The sequence below is a fragment of the Gopherus flavomarginatus genome, chromosome 4, assembly GCF_025201925.1.
Source record: "Gopherus flavomarginatus isolate rGopFla2 chromosome 4, rGopFla2.mat.asm, whole genome shotgun sequence".
NCBI classification, from domain to species: Eukaryota; Metazoa; Chordata; order Testudines; family Testudinidae; genus Gopherus; species Gopherus flavomarginatus.
Genome location: NC_066620.1, coordinates 113,170,651 through 113,191,726, shown reverse-complemented (window position 1 = coordinate 113,191,726; position 21,076 = coordinate 113,170,651). Strand labels below are relative to the sequence as shown.

At 46.9% G+C, this 21,076-nt stretch overlaps 1 protein-coding gene across 5 annotated transcripts in view; it reads right to left on the bottom strand.

Annotated features, from left to right (window-relative positions):
- The window catches only part of AHI1 (Abelson helper integration site 1), a 197,158-nt gene that overhangs the window by 71,156 nt on the left and 104,926 nt on the right, over window positions 1–21,076 (bottom strand). The window lies entirely within an intron of this gene.

Sequence of the window (21,076 nt, the reverse complement as noted above, 5' to 3'; positions counted from 1 at the left end):
TGACTTCTAAGGTCTCACTCTAGTTTCCAACCACAAAACCCAACTCAATTTAGCACAACAGGTAATATCTGCTCATAAGGAGCCCAGAGTTTGAATAATGGGGATTTTTCAGGTTAAGATTCAGATGCATTGGCACAGATCCTTAGGAAACCTTGTACAGCATCCAGCTGCACTATACCCCTGTTAAACCAGTGGTATTAGTCATATTCATAAGTGATTTACTCGTAAATGTTTAACCATTGGAAAATATTTATATATGTCATTAAATGGTGCAATACAAGCTCAAAGGGTTACAATTTGTTAGGCCCTGATATTGCAAATGCAACGCAGGTGCCTAATAGGGAGATAACTCTTTAACTATCTGGGGAGATAGGAGTTGTGTCTAGGTCATTGTTTGGCAGATGCACGATTAGCATTGCACACTCAGAAGTTTCTGGAATTGAGTGTGATAGTTTTGGGTATGCTCAATGGGTTGCCAGTGGCTTGACTGTGACTCCATTAGTAAGGCTACATTTTAGTCAAGGGTATTTTTAGTAAAAGTAACGGACAGGCGATGGGCAGTAAACAAAAATTCACAGCCCTGTCGTGACCTGTCCACGACTTTTACTAAAAATACTCGTGACTAAAACTTGCGGGGGGAGGGGTAGAGCGGCCAGCAGGGCATGGCCTGGGACCCCCACTGGTGCTGGTAGGGGGGGTTGGCAGGGCTGACAGACTTCCTACCTGTCTCTGCACACAACTCCCTCCAGCAGCAGCAGAGTTTGTATGTGGGAGGAGGTAGACGGTTGGGGCATGGGATGAAGTGAGGTGGACTCTGGGCAGGCTTATCTGGGAGGCTCCCCAGAAGTGGCGACATCCCTCTTGCTCAGCTACTCCCAACCCACACAGGAAACCAGGGTCAATGGGAGATGTGGGGGTGGTGCTTGCAGGTAGAGGCAGTGCACAGAACTGCCTGGCCATGCCTTCACCTAGCAGCTGAGTGAGGGGGATGTCGCCACTTCCAGGGAGCCCCCCAGGTAAGCTCCACCCACAGCCCACCTCACCTCGCCCCGTGCCCCAACCCCTTGTCCTCTCCCACACTCAAATGCTGCTGGTGGGGGAGAATCTGTGACTTCTGTGAAAACTCGCAGACTTATCCATGAGTGTAAGTAGCCAGGGCAGCTACTTTGTAAAAGGCCCTGTGCCCTCTGTGGGTTGGGAGAAGCTGAGCCACAGGAGCAGAAAGCAGGCTGTTTCTCCATAACTCTGAAGTATTTTGCAGCAGGTTAGTGATATTGTTAACCCTCCTGGAAGTGCTAATTATAAAAGCAGAAACAGGGAGGAAAACCTAATTTTTTATTTTAATTGTATACTTGGGAATGTTTGATTTTAGCCAAACTGTTTTAGTTAAATTGTCTAAACTAGTATGATTCACTAACTTTTCTCTTATTTAAATGTGATGATAGGGAGTTACTTATATTTTGCTATTCTCAGTTTGTATTTTTCTTGTAATTCTTTTTTTCCTTCTTCCCCTGTATACTTAAAGTGAGTGGTTGGTTAGTTAGCTAGCTAACTGAGTGATTTCAGTAGAGGAGAAAGAAGAGTCTGCATGGATTCCAGCTGAAGATTTCTACAAGCAAGTGAAGGGAAGATATTGATGCAGTGCTTCTGATTCTGCAGACTGTAGAGATTTTGGTGATCAAAGACTGTAACTGAGACTCAGATGAACTCAACCTAAGCTTCTGGGAATTCAGAATTTCTTCTCACTGTGTTTCTGTGGGGACTGCCCTGTTTAGATTTAATTTCTTTTATTATGTTTATGTATCACTGTGAAGATTATGTGGATTATAAAATAGCTATGTTATGTTGTAGAAATTAAGTAGTTGTTAATAAAATTATTATTATAAGATTTTATAAAGTTGGTATTTAAGAATTAAGTTCATTTGTTTCTTCTTTTTGGACGTGTTGGGTGGCAGAAAGCCCTCCACCAGAGCAACCTGCCTGGCCAAATGAAAAAGGTTTATGTGCTGGACCTCAGATCAAGGTATCTGAGCTGAACAGGCCTCACTCACTGCTGAATCAGCTGCATCCCACGCCATTTGGAGGGAGCACCTTGCAGCTGCTGTACGCACCTCCACCAAGGCCCCAAATTCCTGGACTGAGTCCTGGGGCAGGGACTGCTGGAACTTACGGAAGGAGTCCTATAAGTTAAAGATGCATCTGCCCAGAAGAGCCTAGTGGTTAGCCACCCGGAACTGAAGGCTGGCTATTGAATAAATCTTTCTTCCAAAGAGGTCCAGCCTCTTGACCGTCTTATTTTTGGTGGTCAAACTGGTTTTGCCCGTCTATCTTTCTTGTTGGCTGCAGAGATGATGAGCCAACCTGGAGGTAGATAGATGTACAAGAATTCAAAACCCTTGGCAAGGACAAAATACTTTTTCCTCAGCCCTCTTGGATATGGGAGGGATGGTTTGCCAGAGAGCTTTGGCTATTTTTAAGACCCCATCATGTACCGATAGCATGACACAGGTAGGGGTAGATGCCAAGAGTACATTAAACAGGGTGTTCGCATGTTCAGCCATCTCCTTTACCTCTGGGCCCAAGTTGATGGCCAACCTCTGAAGCAGGGTCTGGTGTTCTTTAAAGTCATCTGGTGGGATGGCATGAGAGGGCCTTGCCACCACTGCATCTAGAGACGAAGATGATGACTGGATCACCAGGGGAATAATCCCCCGTGGGGAAAGGGGACTTTGGGGTGGGCACTCGCTCCTATCCCCGCTGTCCAAAGGAGTTTTGCGGACTCAGCCCAGTGCTGCCGGTTGCTGCTCCAAGGTGGCGGCTGAAGAATGGTGGGAAGGGGGCATCACCATCACAGGCATACCCCACGCAGTCCAGTAGGGTCACAGTGCAGGCCACTGGTCCTGCTGTTAAGACATTGTGGAGGTGATGTAGCCTCAGGTGCTCAGTTGCACCAGTGCTGCCTCGGTGAGGGGCTGAACTCCCTTTCCGTGCCAGAGGAATCCCTTTCCGGTGACTACAGTGAGGCCGTCAAAGCTGTGTCTGATGGCTAACAGTTGCCACCGGTGACCAACGTCTTGAGTAGATTGGTGCTGGAGGAGGGAAGTCCAGTACTGTGTTGGAGACTGTTCCCACGGTCTAGGAGACGGGGATCTGAGGAGATGGTTGGCGGTAACCGGTCACCACATCGCCAGCACCAATGTCTCCCCTGGGCGATCTGCATTGAGAGGGCAGAGACTACGATCGTGGTGCCGACAAGCTGGAACATCTTGTGGGAGATCTGGGCTGAGAAGCTGGAGATTTGGGGCACGGAGACAGAAAGCACTGTCTCGCCTCTGGAGACAAGTGGCGATCACTTGCCCTCTGAGAGGTCTTTACGGCTGGCTTGCCCTTGTAGGGAACCCTTGCTGCTTCCTGTGACGTGCATGGTGCCAGCAGCACTGGTAGAGGCCTTTGCTCTCTGGGCGCCAAGTGGGCCTGGGAAGGTGTCAGCCCTGTCATGAGTCTGGGTCCCTCACTGCTCTCGGGAGTCAGTGGTAGATCCTTCAGGGCACTAGGGGGCCCCATTGGGCAGGCAACCCATGTAGCTCCAGAGTAAGCGAGTGGCCCAAACTGGATCCTTTACCCAATGCCCCTTGGCCCTTCCTGCTCAGTGCTGGTGAGTCACACTTCTTTGACTTCTTCTTGAGCACCAGTGAAGGCAAGCAGTACTGGGTAGAGCCCGGTGCTGGGAGTGCACTACGTACTGAGGCCGAAATACTGGGACTAGAGTCCAGTTGGGATGGCTTTGAGGCCAGACAGAGAGCAGCTTCCGTGAGAAGGGCCCTCAAACAAATCTTGCACTCCTTCTGTATTCTGAGGTGAAAGTTCTTACAGATGCAAGATTTGTCCTTCACATGTGATTCTCCCAAGAACTTCAGGCAGCTGCTATGGGAGTCACTAACAGGCAAAGGCCTGTTACAATCAGAATAGTACTTAAAACCCAGAGACCAGGGCAAGCTATGCCTGGGACAAAGTACCCACTGGCACTCTAACTTCTAACTACACTCCTTAACAACTACATACAAACAAACTTACGGTTCTAAGGCTTAAAGACAGGAGAGAGAGAACTGCTAACCCTTGCTAGGCAAGGGAAAAATGTTCTTCAACCAACCATCACAGGTGGTAAGAAAGAACTGAAAGGGTGTAGGGCCGGTAGTGCCTGATATACTGATACATGAGTGCAGCACTCAAGAGGGCACCACAGCTGACCCTACAGATACTGCTAAAGCAAAAATCTCAGATGTGTGTGCACTTGAGCGTGTGTATACCTAGAACGGAATCGATATGAGCAAGCAGTCAAAGAAAAAACTATTATATAAACAAAACTTTGGCTTATTATTGATAGTTTTAATGTTGATACTTCATTTTATCACAATACTGTGGAACCTGTCACCTCCACTGTTATCATTTTATATTATTTTAACAATAATGAGGCAAACAGCATCTTTAAAAGCAGTGTTTTAGCCTTATAAAGTACGACAAAACAATATTTAGGCTAATGAGATTGTGTCTTTTAACATAGTTTGCCTTTTAATGATAGTCAATACTACAAAGATACTATAGTAGCATAAAACAATACACTGCCAAAAAAACATTTCCAATTACTCTGTGGTTAAAAGCATTTTCTATGAGTTACTATAGTCCTCTGCCAAAGTAATCAGTTAATTAATGTCACTTTGCTTCAGAAACAATGATAAACTGTGCATTCACTACTCCATGGAGCCACATTATTTGTTGGCAGTGGTTAGGGCTTGCTATAGCTTCTGAAATAATTATTCTTCAATTTCCTCCATCTAATCTTTGGTCTCTTTGGCCACCACCACCTCTTCTCCCTTTGGTTCTTTTTTGTCTGTTGTACATCTCTTATTAGTAATTTCACCCACAGGATTTTCTTCTACATCTATATTTAAAAATTTGTTTAAATGTCTGGTTCATTCACAAAGGAAAGTTCATTCAGCAAGTAGGTGAATATCCAACTCCTCTTCCTCATATAGTACTAAGCAGAAGCCTGATTTTTTAAGCAGTTCTGTGCAATGGTTGGGTTGACAGGGTTCCATTCTCAATAAAGCACGTAAACTACACTGAGCAGGTATGTGACTATCTCAGAAGGGCTTAGTTTGGTTGTCCGTGATACCTGTATAAACTTTCCAACCTTACAGTTCAGTATTGGAAATTAGCGGTCAGAATTACGGAAGGACATTTTCTTTTTATCTGGTGATTTACAACCGAGAGACTGGAACATGTCCCACTGGGTCTGTCATTTAGTTGGAGCCTGTATAATGGTCATGAAGTCTTTTACAGGGCTGAACCTGAATAAATTGCTTAAATCAGGTTGCCTATCCTAAACAGTCTCACAGACATTTCAGGATCACTCAGAGAACAAGTTTTATAATTCCAGATGATCATCCACATGAATTCTCCTCATCAATTTCCCTCCTTAGCAACTCCTGCTGCCTTCACCTTCAGATCCCTATATGCCTTGTGAAGCTAGTTTTCTCTGTGAAAGTACTACATCCCAGATTGCTGTGCTCTCTGTGGCTCTGCATTGGTTCTTCCAGGACCTTTTTTACATATATAATCTCACATGAGAGGAGTAAATAAAGCCAGTTCATTCTTCAAAAGTATGTAGGCTAATGCCTAGAAATTATTACAGCCTCTCAAAATGAGATGTATTGCAGCTCCTCCTTGGCATATTTCCAACTCAGGTGCAGTGTTCTTCTGTTCTGTATAACCCTTATGTCCATTGATTACATTAGCCATGAGAATACAATATCTACTAACTTTATGTGGCATAGCTTTTCTTTAAGGTTTTTTCCTCACAAAGAGTAATTTTTCACTATACATAGCAAAAAACAGAACATCCCAATACCCGTTATACACATTCCTGACAAAGTCCTCCAGTTATCCAAAAATTTGCTGAATTTATATATATCATTTGGAAAGGATGGGCATCTTTTCCTAAATATTTCAGTCACGTACTTTTTCAGACAGCCAGAAACCACACTACCCTATTCCTGATTGATTTGAGCACCAGAGTACTGAAACTGTATCTTTAGCCTTCTCACCTCCAATTGGCTATAAATTATGTGGTGAGTATCCTCAATCAGCATAACCATAGCTGGAAAAATTAACTAGAGATTAGGCAGTTTTCCTACCTTCTAAAATGTGTATCTGAACCACAGGAGCCCTGGATGGTCTTTCACCTTCTCATTCTTACCTAATTTCTTCTGTCTCCAAAGAGAGTTAGCGTCTGTGCGTGTACCATTCTACAAGAAACTGCCCTCTACTCTGACTAATCCTGCCACAGTTTGGCTACATTGAATTCATCCACTGTATCTATATCCAGAGCGTCAAGCAGAATAACCAACAAAGAAAGCAACTTTTGTTTCACAGCCACGATAACAGTCTTTGAAAGTCACTGCATACATATATCATCAGGTGTGATCCATACATAATAAAAAGTTGGAATCACTCAGTTGACATCATCTAACAATTTATTTTGCCAGAGAAAAAAAAGAGAGTGTACTCTAATGCCCAATTCTTACTACAGGTGGAGATGTCTGAAATAGTGGCAATATTTAAACTTAGTTCAAACCTAGTTTTCTTGTAACATGGTTTTGGACATAGTCATTTGTCTGGCTAGGACCAAACTATATTCAAAAACTGTTTCAACAAAATTTACTCTTCAGAGCAGTTTTTGTAATTAGTTCTGATCACCGTTAATCTTCTGCCACAACTGTTGGATCTTCTGGGCTAAAAACAAATCAGGGGTTGAGATGAGGGGTTAAGTTGCGTTTTTAACCACTATTTTAAAGCATTCCACACGCAGCAACAACAAGGACAAAAATAGTTCCAGGAAACCATTCAAAACACGTTTGTTGAATTGTCTTCAAAGTCAGTGGTACTCATGCTCAATGTTAAGCATGTCCTTAACTGTGTATGCTCAAGTTCTTTGCTACAGCAGAACCCTAGCCTGACCTAAATAGAGCAAGGTGCTAATAGGTGCTACTTGCACTCAAAAAACCCAGAATATAGCGCTGTGAATTTGCAGAATTTGCTCTACCATTCTTAGGCTACTTCTACAGCACACAGGTCAGTTCACACCATTACTATCCCCTCCTCTATATTCCTCTTCCCTCTCTCGTCCCTGGAAACCTCTATAGCAGTTTGAAAACATTCAACTGTCTCCCCAAGGATGGCCATGTCTTTCTACAGTGGGTTCCAGTTTATTATATAAATCCCCCAGTCTGTCCACTAAACAAAACACTCAAAATAAAAGACAAAAAACAATAAGCTCTTTCTTTTATCTTCTGTACTAATTTGCGTGAAATATACAGGGAAATTTTCCCTTCAATTATATTAGAAATCTGATCCCTGTGAGCTGCCTTAATGGTATATACATAATGAAACAACAAAGCCGTCAGCCCCGCTACTCTCAATTGTCACAGCACAAGATCGAGTGTGGTCTGTCTGATCTGGCTGGCAGCCCCAAGAAAAATCCAATAAGCCAATGCAAGGTCCTACTTAAACTTGGTAAAACAGAACTTTACTCCTACCCGTAAAAAGAATCTACATGGGAGGGTTTAAACTTCCAATAAAAAAAAAAAATCAGCAACACTTGCTTTGTCCAGTGGTTTACTGAAGTTAGATATTGGCTTCAAAAAGGGACTTTTGTGTGGGTAAACCTACGTATACACTTCAGCCACTACAGTGTCACAGTTGCAGCACTGCAGCTGCGCTGCTGTAGTGCTTCAGTGCAGACACTCATTACAGCGACTGGAGGGGTTTTCGCTGTAGTTAATCCACCTCCCTCGAATGCTTACGTACATCACTCAAGAGTGTGGTGAATGATGTAGTGGGGTCGATCTAACTTTTTAGTGTAAACCAGGCTGTGACGGGGCAGAGCAGCCCTGCACTGGTACTGCAGGAGTTAACTCTTCCTTCCTAGCAGAGGAAGCCACGCTCTTCAGACTCGGCTGGGCTGGCTCCAACTGGAGAAAAGACGGTTACTCACCTTTGTAACTGTTGTTCTTCGAGATGTGTTGCTCATATCCATTCCAGTAAGGTGTGTGCGCCGTGCGTGCACATTCGTCGGAAAACTTTTACCCTAGCAACTCAGTGGGCTGGCAGGTCGCCCCCTAGAGTGGCGCCGTCATGGTGCTCGATATATACCCCTGCCGGCCCACCCGCTCCTCAGTTCCTTCTTGCCGGCTACTCCGACAGTGGGGAAGGAGGGCGGGTGTGGAATGGATATGAGCAACACATCTCGAAGAACACCAGTTACAAAGGTGAGTAACCGTCTTTTCTTCTTCGAGTGATTGCTCATATCCATTCCAGTTAGGTGAATCCCAAGCCTTACGTAGGCGGTGGGGTCGGAGTGAAATGTGGCAGAATGAAAACTGCTGAGCCAGAGGCTACAGCATCTCTTGACTGTTGAATCAGGGCATACTGCGAAGCAAAGGTATGGACCAAGGACGAATGGAGCTGCGCGACAGATCTCGTGGATAGGAACACGAGCCAGCAAGGCGGCAGATAAAGCCTGAGCCCTGGTAGAATGCACGGTGATGTGGCTTGGGGAAATATGAGCCAAATCATAACAAGTGCGGATGTACGCCATCACCCAAGATGAGATCCTCTGAGAGGAAAACAAGCAAGCCCTCCCTTTGGTCTGCTACCGTGACAGAGCTGGGGCACCTTACGAAATGGTTCTGTCAGCGCAATATAAATACGAGCACTCCACAGATGTCCAGGGAGTGCAATGGTTGCGCCCATTGCATTGAGCTGTGGGTAACATGAAAGGCCGAAACCACCTTAGGGAGGAAAGCCGGGTGCGGTCATAACTGCACCTTGTCTTTGTGAAACCTAGTGTACGGCGGAACCACCGTAAGAGGTCTGAGCTCGGAGACCCGTCTGGCCGATGTAACAGCTACGAGGAAAGTTGTCGCCCAAGACAGGTATAGCAGAGGGCCGGTCGCGAACGGCTCGAATGGGGGAGACATAAGTCTAGTTAAAACTAGGTTGAGGTCCCAAGGTTGGGGCTGGGCGGCGCACCCGAGGGTGCAAGCGCTCCAAGCCCTTGAGGGACCTCGAACCCATAGAGTGTGAGAACACGGAACATCCACCTTAGCCTGGCTGGAAGGTAGAGATGGCTGCCGAGTGTACCCTCAGCGATGATACCGCCAGGTCCTGCCGCTGAAGGCCAGAGGCAGGCCAAATAGAGGGGATCGAGACCTCAGTAGGAGCAAGATCGAGCGTATTGCAGCTGTAGAAGAAACGCTTCCACTCAGCCCGGTACGTTGACCAGGTGGAAGGCTTCCTGTCACCCCGGCTCAGTTACGCAGCGGCCACACCGTGAGGCGAAGAGGTTGCAGGTCCGGGTGACGAAGCTTGTCGTTGCCCTGAGTGATGAGGTTTGGGTGGGGTGGCAGGGTAATTGGGTTGGTTATTGACAGGCCGAGCAACGTGGTATATCAGTGCTGCCTGGACCACTCTGGAGTGATCATGATGATGCGCGCTCTGCCCCTGCGGAGTTTGAGCAGGACCTAATGAACCAGTGGGAACAGTGGGAACAGTGAGAAGGCATAAAGGAGTTGGCCTTTCCACGGCACCAGGAATGCGTCCAAGACCGATCCCGAGGAGAGACCTTGGAAGGAGCAGAACATCTGGCATTTTCTGCTCTCGCGGTGAGCGAACAGGTCTATGTGAGGAAACATCTCCACTTCTGGAAAGCAGAACGCCTCACATGGGGCAGAGTGATCACTCGTAAGACAGGAAAGACCTGCTGAGTCAAAGCGCCAAGACGTTCCGACCGCCTGGGAGAAAGGACATCACCAGCTCCATCGAGTGGGCCATGCAAAAGTCCCGGAAATGGATGGCCTCCTGACAAAAGGGGGGAGGACCATGTCCCTCCCTGGTTATTTATGAAGCACATGGCCGTTGTGTTGGCTGTAAACACCGAGATACCACGGCCTCGCAGCTGCCGCTGGAACCCCTGGCATGCCAGGCGGACTACTCTCATTTTTGGGGCATTGATGTGGAATGCCAGCTCCCGAGAAGACCAAAGGCCTTAAGCTCGGAGGTGACCATGAGCACTCGAGCAGAGAGATGACGCGTCCGTAGTCAGGGCAGTGAGGGCTGGGGCGGATGGAACCGCATCCCTGCCCACACCAGGGAAGGAGCTAGCCACCACTCTAGGGAGCCTAAGGTGCTCGAGGGAACGGTGACTACCATGACCATTGGCTCCCTGTCCGGGTGGTACGCCGAGGTGAGCCGGACTTGGAGAGGACGGAGGCGGAGCTTGGTGTGTTTGGTTACAAACTTGCGGGCAGCCATGGACCCAGGAGACTGAGACAAGTACGAGCCGAGGTCGTTGGGAAAGCCTGCAGACCTCGGATGATTGTTGCCATCGCCTAAAACCGCAGTTGTGATAAGCAGGCTCCGGCTAGGTAGGAGACCAGGATAGCCCCTAGGAAGTCCAACCTCTGCGTGGGAACCAGAGTGGATTGCTCTATAGTAATCATCAGGCCTAGACCTGTGAATATGACCGTGACGATGCCCACGTGCTGAGTGGTTTGTGTCTCAGAGTCTCCTCGGATAAGCAAATCGTCCAGATACGGAAAAACGCATATCCGACATCAGCGAAGGTAGGCGGCGACTATGGCCGTAAGCCAGAAGTACTGACGGTTGGCTAGAAAGCGGAGGTATCTCCTGTGCGGAGGGAAGATGGCGTTGCGAAAGTACGCGTCCTTCATATCCAGGGCGGCATAGTAGCCCCCAGGAGGCAAGGATGGAATAATGGTTCCCAGGGATACCATGCGGAACTTCAACCTTATCCTAAACTGGTTGAGTCCGTGCAGGACTAGGAAGGTCTGAGACCTCCGTTCGAGTGGGGGACTAGGGCATAACGGGAGTAAACCCCCTTGCCCCTTTCGTCAGTCGGCGTCTGCACCTCTTGTACGAGGAATTGCTCGTGAGAGGGGTCCCTGAAGGGGGACAGGGCTGGAACAAATTAGAGGTGGTACCTATGCTCCACCGTGCGCAGGACCCAGCGATCTGAAATTAAGTAGGGCCACGCCAGGAGAAAGCGGGATTGGGATCCCGGCCTGTGACTGGTACACCGCCCTCAGGCGCACCTTGGAAGGTTCGTCTTTGGTCCCAGTGGTAATTGCGAGGGACCTTGACCTTGGCTCTTTAGGGGTCCTGACGTTCGTCTGCGACCACCTTGGCCTCGCCGTTTGCCAAAGTCCTGTCTCTGGCTAGGCACAGAGTATGGCGGCTGGGGACAGAAAGGCCTGCGTTTGGTCGCTGGCATATGCAAGCTGAGAGCGCGCATTAGGACCCTATTGTCCATCAGGCGTCGCAGCCTGGGGCTGTCTTTGCCGCGAAGAGGCCTTTACCAACAAAGGGTAAATCCTGAATGGCATACTGCAGCTCCGGCCGGAGGTCAGAAACCTGAAGACATGAGATGCACCTCATGGCGACACCAAAGGCCAGAGTCCTGGCTGCTGAGTCTGCTGCGTCCAACGAGGCCTGGAGGGACGCTCTGGGTACCTTTTTTTTTTTTTTTTTTTTTCCCCCGTCCTCCAAGACGGCAGCGAACTCTTGGCGGGAGTTTTGAGGGAGAAACTCCATAAACTAAACTACCTCCACCCAGGTGCTATAATTATAGCAGCCAAGCAAGGCTTGCTGCTTTGCTACCCAGAGCTGCAGGGCCTCTGCAGAGTACACCTGGCGGCCCAGCAGGTTCATTTGCCAAGCCTCCTTCGGTTTCGGGCTGGCGCCCGCTGGCCATGCCAATACCTCTCCTTAACAGACTGAAAGACAAGTAAGCAGAGAGGAGAGCGGACAGACAAGTAGTCGTACCCCTTAGAGGGCCCCATACCGGGTCCTCTACCTCTGGGACCTCCTCCAACTCAGGTTGACCTTGCCCAACTCAGCACCGGGGACCGGCACCGGGAGGCATACCGGTACCTGGAACGAGATCCAGACCTGCAACCAGAACGGTGCCGGGAGGTCGACCGAGATCTCGAGGCTCGGGGAGAGGCTACAGGAGTCAAGGTACCTGTCGCGGTGCCGGGAGTCGGAACGGTGCCGATAGCGGGTCGGCGAATGGGATACCGACCGGTGCAGCGAGTGCGACCAGTACCGATGAGGAAAACGGCACCGGGACTGCAAGTGGTGTCGGGTGTGCCGACGGGACCTGGAGTGTCTGCGGGACCGTGATCATAAACGGTGCCGCTCTGCTGTGCTGACAGAGGACGGTCATATGAAAAGACTGTATTACCCGCACCGGCGGTGCCGGGGTCAGGCAGCATCGACTCTGTCATGGCAACGAGATCCCTCGCCATTGGTAATGTCTCCGGCGTGGAGGGAACAGCAGGCTCAACCACAGTGCATACTGGGGAGCTGTCAGGCACCGGATTCGACGGCCCTCGTGGGACCGGGATCGACGGTGCCGACGTCGTCGGTGCCTCATCAGGTGTCGGTGCCGGGCGATCCGACCTAGACGAGCTCTCTGGCTGCGGTACAGTTGGCACGGAAGCAGCAGGAGCAGTAAGCTCAACCACGGCGCGTGCCGGGGAGCCGTCAGGCACCGGATTCGACAGCCCTTGTGGGGCCGGGATCGACGGTGCCGACGTCGTCGGTGCCTCAGCAGGTGTCGGTGCCGGGCGATCCGACTTAGACGAGCTCTCTGGCTGCGGTGCAGTTGGCACGGAAGGAGCAGGAGCAGTAAGCTCAACCACGGTGTGCGCCGGGGAGCTGTCAGGCACTGGATTCTACGGCCCTTGTGGGACCGGGATCGACGGTGCCGACGTCGTCGGTGCCTCAGCAGGTGTCGGTGCCGGGCGATCCGACTTAGATGAGCTCTCTGGCTGCGGTGCAGTTGGCACAGAAGCAGCAGGAGCAGTAAGCTCTACCACAGCGCGTGCCGGGGAGCTGTCAGGCACTGGATTCAATGGCCCTGGGGGACTGGAATCGACGGTGCCGATGTCATCGGTGCCTCTGCAGGGGTCGGTGCCGGGCAATCTGACTCAGATGAGCTCTCTGGCTGCGATGCAGGTGACACGGAAGCAGCAGGAGCAGGGGGCTCAACCACGGCACGTGCCGGGGAGCCGTCCGGCACCAGCAGGAATCGTAGGCTTTCTCGACCTCGGAGGAAGGGAGCGGTGCCGAGTCGACTTCAGTGCCGGCGACGGCCGGTGCCGAAAGGCCTTGGCAGTACCAGCGGGGTCCGGTGCCGAGGAGGCGCTTCTGCTAGCCGCTTGATCATCGCTCGGCGCCAAAGGTGGAGGGGTAAGTGAAAGTCCCGCTCCTTTTTGTTCTCGGCTTAAAAGCCTTGCAAATGGGGCACTTAGCTGTCAAGTGTGATTCCCTGAGGCACTTCAAACAGGAGTCGTGTGGCTCTTCGGCATCGGCTTCTGGCAGACCGAGCCCATTTTAAAACCCGGTGAGCCGTGCATGGGCTCCGGTGCCGGGTTCATGGAAGGGGCTACTTCCTGAACCCCGCTAACTATTACTAAACTAACTACGTTAGCAAAGAAAAAACGTATAACTATACAAATATATATATAAAAGGATTATAACTGCATAACTATATACGAGAACTACGAGCAGCTAGGGAAGTGGAGGTCAGCTAAGCCGCGCTCCACTGTTCCAATGACCGACACGGGCGGTAAGAAGGAACTGAGGAGCGGGTGGGCCGGCAGGGGTATATATCGAGCACCATGACGGCGCCACTCTAGGGGGCGACCTGCCGGCCCACTGAGTTGCTAGGGTAAAAGTTTTCCGATGAATGTGCACGTGCGGCGCACACACCTAACTGGAATGGATATGAGCAATCACTCGAAGAAGAACAGGTATAAAAGCCTGCAGAGCTGCTTAGTTGAGGCTGATCGTCAGAGGGGAAGGAGGCACGCCACCAGCTCCCGAGGAGGGACAGCCTACACTCCAGGATCTGGAGGCCAGCCAAGCCAGGATGCACCCCGACACCCAGACGGAGTACGTCACAGAAGGGGAACAGACTAGAGGACCCCCAAAATGGAGAACCCGGAGTTTATGGTAGGAAGTGACCCAGGGGAACTTTAGAAGGAAATGGCACTAAAGCCGCATAGAGGCTCGGTGTGTTTTGGGTGGATCTCTGCTGAGCCGTTGGCAAGGGGAACTTGCCACTACCAGGGCCCTGAGTCGGGATCTGGTGGAGAGGGCAGGCCTGGGTCCCCCTGCCCCCAGCACAGGAATCATATGGACCCTGGCCATTGGGCCACACTGCTCAGACAATTGGTTAGAATTACCTGGACTCCGGCCACTAGGCCACACTACCCCGCTTGAGAGGGGGATTGTATGGACTCTGGCCATTGGGCTGCACTGCACTTGGAGTGATTTATATGAACTCTGGCCATTAAGGCACACTACCCTGACCAATGGGTGATTGCGTGGAGGGAGGCTATTAGGCTGCATCGGGCCGCTCAGAGAGAGGCAAGCATGTGAACTTGGGAGTGGCAAAGTTCCAACACCCCATCCCCATCCCCACCCTGTCCCAAAGGGGTGGTACGGTGCCAGGCCTGCCACACAGGCCTTAGTTAAAAAGGGACATGCAGGGGGAAAATAACATTCGTATTGGCATATTAATACTTCTACTACCAGCTCAACAAGCACTTTTCCATTGGATTCCTAAACACCAATGACTGGGACAACTTCTGGCCCCTCACAGATCAGATCTCTCAATCAGCCTGCAGTGACACCATAAAAAAAATTGTTACTGTGCCTTCCCCTAAAGGGGCCAGAAGTTGCCCCAGTCACTGGTGTTTGGGAATCCAATGGAAAAGTGCTTGTTGAGCTGGTAGTAGAAGCACTAATATGTCTGAAGCTCTATAATAAGGATGTTATTTCCCTCTACATGTCCCCCACTGATTATTCCTACCATTAATAGGGAAATTTCCATTGCTTGATCAAAGGTATATATGCAAATATAAGCAGTCTATCATCCGACCCTTAGGCTCCACACCACAGTGATACTTCATAACAGAACCATGGACAGGTCTCCACGGCTTTGTGGAGAGCAATATTTGAGCCAGAAAACTTCGATCCTGTGCTTTCCCTCTTCTCATGGATTTACTAGCATTGCACACAGGCACAACCAATATGAAGAATTTGGCCCAAAATATAACTAAACTACACCTGCAGTATCACAAATAAGAATAATAAAAAATAATCTCAACATTTTAATTAGAGATTAAAATCAAATCTACGCATCCAACCATTAAGGTAATCTTATCAAAATGTCAGCTAGTGTGATGTAGTTTTCCTTGCAAATGTAATTTCCCACAATATATAAGACACTTCAAGTAGTAGCTTGAGTCCAAGACACTGTTTTAAAGTAAAGAGCAGGTACAGAATACACTCTAATAAAATCAATCTGCACTACCCATTGCCAAACACAGACTGACCTGATAGGCAGCAGGCAGAAATTTGAGGGCTGTTTAGCATATTTAACCATTCTAAGGGAGCTCCTTCCTACCAACAGTAATTTCCAAAGGAGTTGGGGGGATTGGATCATTGGGAAACTGAGAAACTGAAGGAGAGTGCCACAAAAAGGTGCTCAGCTGATGTTTTCTGTAATACTTCTTCCCCTTCAGGAATGTGTGTGTTCAACATACACTATTCGGACCCAGCCCTTTTTGACTTAACCTCTTTTTGGAGCTCTGAATTCCACTAGTGCACAAATAAAATGCACTATTTTTCTCTCCCTTTTTTTTTTTTTTTTTTTTTTTTTACACTTGCAATTCTTGAGAAGTTATACCCCAAATACTATCTTTTCCCCCACACTGACAGGGCATGTTCTGCTTTTAGCTATATACTGTTATTAAATAAAAAGGTCTTACAAAAATATATCCTATAAAATTCCTTCTTGTGGAAAAAAATATATATTTGACATGTTTGCACAAATGCCTGTTATGTTACATAGGACAGTTACATCTCTGAAATGTCCCTCATTTCAAGGGATGTCACTCATTCATGTACCATACAAATGTGGTGCCTTTCCAGTTTTACTGTTGTAAATTATTTGCATAAAAATGCAGAATCTATATTTAGGTTATGGAAAGTGTGTGTAATGTGCACTATGAAACTTTTAATGGATCAGTTACTGTGCAACATATTGTAATGCTTCAGAATTCACATCCCTGTAGTGCACATTACTGCAAGGTGTAGACAAGCCACTGAGGAATGTGTCTCACATTGTTTTAATCTTCCTGTGATTCCTGTGCGCGACCCTTATTGTGGGTCTTTGTCACACACTAAATCCCAAATTGGGCTAACCAGGTTGTGAGGTGTAAGTCATAAAACAAAATTAAATCAAGGAAAGAGAAAATTAAAATTAGGGAAATACTGGTAGCTTTGATTTAGTTGTCATACAAATAGCTGAAGAGTAGCACTTAACTGTACGTAATTTGTTTTTGGTGATCAAAGGCCCTTAAGCTTAAAAAAAATCAAGAACATGTTAATTACTAGTCCATACCATTACATCATTATGGCAACAGACACTATGACCCCTGTAGTTTTCAGTTGTTTCTTTCCACAAAATGGATAAAGGAAAATGAATGCAGACCTCGTGTCAGTAAGCCTGGGTAAGGGTGCTGAATGGATAACATCACTGTCATAAAGGCAATGGTTTTCACAAAAGGTTTAAAGAAAAACTGGATTATGCCACATAACTTATTTTTAAGCAACTGAAAATTTCCCTTCAAAATTGCAAATATCTTGAGAAAGCAATTATCCTTTTGCAAGGTTTATCAAGGTTAATAAAAAGGGGGAAAAGTATGTTTATATGTGAAGTAAAAGAAGAAGCTAATTTTGTATTACACTGACAGCACTTAGTATTACTGTGCTGAAGATGTGTTCAAGAGCTACACAGACTGTATGCTTGTGGAGAGGAGATGCCTCACACAGAGGTTATAATTTCTGGGCGTGGTCATATTGCTGCTTCAGCTGCACTGTTTTAAAGTATCCCCTACTGAAACTGAGTAAATGCCATTTACTGGAACTTTGAAACAAGCTTTGTTTGGCTATTACAAGAAGAATATGACTGTGACCCAGATCCAGTAAAGTACTTAAGCACATTCTTTAAGCATTCCAGCAGCCCTACTGATTTCAATAGGACTGTTCACATGCTTAAAGTTAAGCATATACTTAAATAGTTTCCTGGATCAGAGATGAGATTAGGAAGAGATAGGGAAGAAAGAAAATTAGATTGAAAAGAAAGTCCTAAATAATCTAGTTTACTGGTTCCACAACTGAAAAGAAAATAATAACGGGTAGATAACATTTCAGCAGTCAGGGTAAAATTTCAACTAGTCAGTATCACTCTCACACTTATGAAAAGCAGTTTAATCATCTTGCTTTACAGATGAGAAACTAACTAAAATCCAACACCTTATCTAAACTTAGACAACCTTGATTACTTTACAGATGCACCCATTAAAAGATTTGCAATCATCTTCTCAGTAGAGAAACTGACCAGTCACTGCACGCAATAAACTTGTAAATTTCTGTATTGCTCATCAGCTTTAGTTTGTGAATTGAGTGTTGACTAAAAACAAACAAAAATGATGAGCCTTTCAACCAAAAGCACTTGAAGAACATATGCAGCATTTTCATCTCATCTTTGTTCAAGGAAAATATTTCCAGCAAACCCACATGCAGTATTCTGGAAAATATAAATCAGCTTTCATCTTTACTCTGACCACAATAGCCACTGTTCGCACTTCAGCCTATTTTCCTTCTTGAGTTAGCACTTTCAGCAAGCACAGAATATTCATTTCCAGACAACACTACCAGGAAATCCTATGACATCACAGCTTGACAAAAAATCCAGACCAGTATTTTACTAACTCTAAAAATGCAAAACCATGAATCGAGAACAAGTCAGCCATAATATACGAATTGTAATATCTCCAAGAGTAACTGAATAAGAAAATATCTATGCACAGTAGATATGCCTTATTACTATATATTCAGAAAATAAGGCCACAATTCTTAATGGACTTTTATCCATGTTATTTTCCAGTATATGAACCTGTTATGTTATCGGATATTTTGAGTACAGAAATGCAATGCAACTTGCATTATATACACACACACACACACACACACATATATATGCATATGCAAGAATTAACATGTTTTCAAAATTTAAGATGTTTCACAACAAACTCTGGTATTTTAAGAAGATCCATTCCCATCATTGAAGCAGGGGTTCTACCGTACGACTGGAGAATTCCTAACGTAGTTCCTATCTTTAAGAAAAGGAGAAAGAGTGATCCGAGTAACTACAGGCCTGTTAGTTTGACATCTGTAGTATGTAAGGTCTTGGAAAAAATTTTGAAGGAGAAAGTAGTTAAGGACATAGAGGTCAATGGTAATTGGGACAAAGTACAACATGGTTTTACTAAAGACAGATCGTGCCAAACCAACCTGATCTCCTTCTTTGAGAAGGTGACAGACTATTTAGACAAAGGAAATGCGGTAGACCTAATTTACCTAGATTTCAGTTAGGCATTTGACACGGTTCCACATGCGGAATTATTAGTCAAATTGGAAAAAATGGGGATCAATATGAGAATTGAAAGGTGGATAAGGAACTGGTTAAAGGGGAGACTACAACGGGTCATACTGAAGGGTGAACTGTCAGGCTGGAAGGAGGTTACTAGTGGAGTTCCTCAAGGATCGGTTCTGGGACCAATCTTATTTAACCTTTTTATTACCGACCTTGGCACAAAAAGCGGGAATGTGCTAATAAAGTTTGCGGATGACACGAAGCTGGGGGGTATTGCTAACATGGAGAAGGACCGGGATATCATACAGGAAGATCTGGACCACCTTGTAAACTGGAGTAATAGTAATAGGATGAAATTTAATAGTGATAAGTGCAAGGTCATGCACATAGGGATTAATAATAAGAATTTTAGATATACATTGGGGACACATCAGTTGGAAGCAACGGAGGAGGAGAAGGACCTTTGAGTATTGGTTGATCACAGGATGACTATGAGCCGCCAATGTGATATGGCCATGAAAAAAGCTAATACGGTTTTAGGATGCATTAGGCGAGGTATTTCCAGCAAAGATAAGGAGGTGTTAGTACCGTTATATAAGGCGCTGGTGAGACCCCACTTGGAATACTGTGTGCAGTTCTGGTCTCCTATGTTTAAGAAGGATGAATTCAAACTGGAATAGGTTCAGAGACGGGCTACTAGGATAATCCGAGGAATGGAAAACCTGTCACATGAAAAGAGACTCAAAGAGCTTGGCTTGCTTAGTCTAGCCAAAAGAAGGCTGAGGGGGGATATGCTTGCTCTTTATAAATATATCAGAGGGATTAATATTAGGGAGGGAGAGGAATTATTTAAGCTTAGTACCAATGTAGACACAAGAACGAATGGGTATAAACTGGACACTAGGAAGTTTAGACTTGAAATTAGACGAAGGTTTCTAACCATTAGAGGAGTGAAGTTCTGGAACAGCCTTCCAAGGGGAGTAGTGGGGGCAAAAGACATATCTAGCTTTAAGATTAACCTTGATAAGTTTATGGAAGGGATGGTATGATGGGAGAGCCTAATTTTGGCAACTGATCTTTGATTACCACCAGATAAGTATGCCCAGTGGTTGGTGATGGGATGTTGGAAGGGATGGGATCTGAGTTACTGCAGAGAATTCTTTTCTGAGTGCTGGCTGGTGAGTCTTGCCCACATGCTCAGGGTTTAGCTGATCGCCATATTTGGGGTCGGGAAGGAATTTTCCTCCAGGGCAGATTGGCAGAGGCCCTGGAGGTTTTTCGCCTTCCCCTGCAGCGTGGGGCATGGGTCACTTGCTGGTGGATTTTCTGCAGCTTGAGGTCTTCAGACCACAATTTGAAGATTTCAATAACTCAGGCATAGGTTAGGGGTTTGTTATAGAAGTGGATGGTAGGGTTCTGTGGCCTGCTTTGTGCAGGGGGTTGGACTAGATGATCACATTGGTCCCTTCTGAATCTATGAATCTATGAATCATATATTTAAAAAAAGGTGCTTTCTAATTCATTTCCTTTTATATTTGGAAACTATATAGCAATTTTTTATAAGAAAATCTCAAAGCACTTTACTACCAAACTAACTGTCAAAGCCACCCTGTGAAGTATATTAGTATTGTTATCCCCATTTTAGAGTAAAATGAAGCACAGAGAAGTGAAACCGTTTGTCTCAGGGTTGTAGTCACAGGTGGGCTTTGGTGGCCATAGCCCATCCAATTAGCCCCAGGTCCACCAAAATCTGAGCCTTTATGAACAACTCATCCTCCTGTGCAACAAAAGCAGCAGATTGCTCCAGGGACTGGGGAAGGAGAGGGAGAACCTTCATTTCTGGGACTGTCTTCTCCACTTCACACAGCTGTTCCAGATCAGTCAGTAACTGTTCTTGCCCTGTCTCTCTCCCCACACCAGCAACATGGAGGAAGGGTGCACAATTAAGGGTTAGGGGGAACACAATCCTCTGCAGGGACCTGTACGGGCTCCTCACAGCAAACACAGATTGGGGTGGGGGAAAGAGATGCAGCCCAGGGCTGCAGGGGTCAGACCCAGGCCACTGCAGCTACAGGACAGAAGGGAACAGGAGCTGCTGCTTCTTCAGTGTGGGGAACAGCACATTACACAAGAGGTACTGGAAAAAATGGGTAGCTGGGACAGGAAATGGGGCAAGGTGTCAGAGCCAAAGGGCACTGCGAAGCTCTCAGGTCATTGCCTGTCCACCATAAGCCGGGGCCCACCCAAATTTCCATTCCTAGCTATGCCACTCATTTGTCTAATGTCAAAGCAGCAGGTTATTGGAAGACCTGGGAATAGATTCCAGGAATCTTGATTTCCAATCATTTTATCTAGTTACAAGTCCACAATGTCTTCAGCCTCATCTTCATAGAACCCAAGGCCAAAAGGGGAAACTGAGGTAGTGTTGGGAGGCAAGGGTGGATGTTGTTCTCTTTCTAGAACTTATATTTTAAGATCTGTGAA